Raw genomic sequence first — 2,083 nt, forward strand, 5'->3', positions numbered from 1 at the left:
AACTGCAAAACTGCCATTCTCGGGAGCATTTGAGATTTGCTTCCTGGCACTGACATCAGTTTGGCTCAAATAAAATCTTATAAGAATTCTTTACAGGTTTGGACAGTCTTACATAGACATGACCAAAGGCACCCTCCATCAGGGGCATCCCAGGGAGCCAGCCCCTCCCCCGCAGGCCCAGAGGCTGTGTGCATCCCCTGTGATTCAGGAGGCTCCTGCTTTTGCGAGTCTGGGTATCTGGACTTATTATCTGCTGGCTGAAAAGAGACTAACAGATGGAATACCTTCCAGAAACTTCTCTCAGTTTTCGCCACGGTGAGCAGCTCTGGTCTCTGAAAGGCCCTATCAGTTTCTGAAAAAAAAAAAAACCCTGTGATACTGTGATTTACAGTAAGAAAGATATATTTGGTCTTCATCCCTATTTCTGGCACAGAGCTCCTAAAACCCTTGGAATTTCCTGTGATGAACTCAAAGAAGGCCTATTTTGTTATGGTAATGAGGTGACTTTTACAGCACGACCTAAGAGGGGGGCTGGTTGCCAGGAGAACCAACTATGTGATTAGAGGGTTGGAACTTTCAATCCCACTCATGGACCTCCAGCGAAGAGAGAGGAGCTGGAGGCTTAATCAATTGCCAATGGCCGATGATTTAATCGGCCATGCCAATGCAATGAAGCCTCCATAGGAACCCAAAATGGCTTCTGGGTTGGTGATCTGGGGGGAGAGTGGTGCACTTGAAGAGCATAGAATCTCTGTGCTCCTTCCCCATACTTTCCCTGTGCATTTCTTACATTTGGCCATTCCTAGGTTATAGCCTTTTACAATAAACTAGTGATCTGGTGAGCACAATGTTTCTCTCTCTGAGTTCTGTGAGCCGCTCTAACAAATTATCAAACCCAAGGAGGAGGTCGTGGGATCCTCCACTATATAGCCAGTTGGTCAGAAGCACAGGTGACAACCTGGATTTGCAATGTGCGTCTGAAGTGGGGGCAGTCTTATGGAACTGAGCCCTCAATCGGTGGAATCTGACACTATGGCCAAGTAAATGGTATCAGAGTTGAGTTGAATGGTGGGACACACAGCTGATGCTGTAGAATTGCTTCATGGTGTGGGGGAAACTCCCACACATTAGAATTATAACTCCTCTCATTGAAGAAATCAATGACCCCTTGATAAGAGCCAAGACAGGAAGATACACTCAAGGAATCTTCTCTCCGCCTGAGCCAAGCTCTCCCTCCACAGGTAAGCCCCAAAAGGGAGGCTCCAGCTTGCCCGGGTTGTCTGGAGGCCCCATCTCCCAGCATCTGCTGTGTGAAAGACTACAAACCAAAAATGTGGACTAAAAACCAGGCTCCCTAGCCTGACATGTGGCCGACCTCGAATTGGCCACTGCCCTCTTGGGCCTCAAATTCCTCACCTGTTACATGGAGATAGTAATAACTACATTATGAGATAATATAAGTATTAAAGATGGAAAACCTGTTTGAGAACTACATATTCAGACTACCCAGAGATCAGATGTCAAAAATAACAATAATGGCAGCAATACGAATAGCAATTGTATTAACTATCATTTATTAATTGCTAGTGCCAGTCACTGTACTGAGAACTTCCAGTTTTTCTTCCCTAATCCCCACAACAATCAGAGAAAGTAGATTCTACATTATTCTACATCATATCATGTCTACTTTGATAGAGGACCCTGGGGCCCAGAGAGGTTAAGTGACATGCCCAGGGTCACACAGTAAGGCAGAGGCCAAACCATATTTACACCCAGACTCATAGGACACCTGATCTGAGATCATAACCACACCTCTCCTCTCTCTGAAGTGTATGTTCATTGTCTATGGCCATGCCACCCTGAACAAGCTGGATCCTGTCTGATCTCGGAAGCTAAGAAGGTTCGGGCCTGATTAGTACTTGGATGGGAGACCACCTAGGAAGACCAGGTGCTGTTGGCGTAAAAAATAAGGGATCGTAAGCTGACAAGGTCCTTTCAATCTGTGAGGTCAACCAAGGGTTGCCTCACCTAAATAAATAAAGTGTATATTCATCAACCTCTGAGTCTGGCCCACTATTCATAG

The 2,083-nt window shown here is 45.8% G+C and overlaps 1 protein-coding gene and 1 pseudogene across 1 annotated transcript in view; one reads left to right on the plus strand and one right to left on the minus strand.

Moving 5' to 3' along the window:
- The window catches only part of SLC6A6 (solute carrier family 6 member 6), a 93,774-nt gene that overhangs the window by 74,657 nt on the left and 17,034 nt on the right, over window positions 1-2,083 (minus strand). The gene's annotated exons all lie outside the window — the stretch shown is intronic.
- Window positions 1,842-1,960, plus strand: LOC111738163 (annotated as a pseudogene).

The sequence above is a fragment of the Pteropus vampyrus genome, unplaced genomic scaffold (assembly GCF_000151845.1).
Source record: "Pteropus vampyrus isolate Shadow unplaced genomic scaffold, Pvam_2.0 Scaffold35, whole genome shotgun sequence".
Lineage (NCBI taxonomy): Eukaryota > Metazoa > Chordata > Mammalia > Chiroptera > Pteropodidae > Pteropus > Pteropus vampyrus.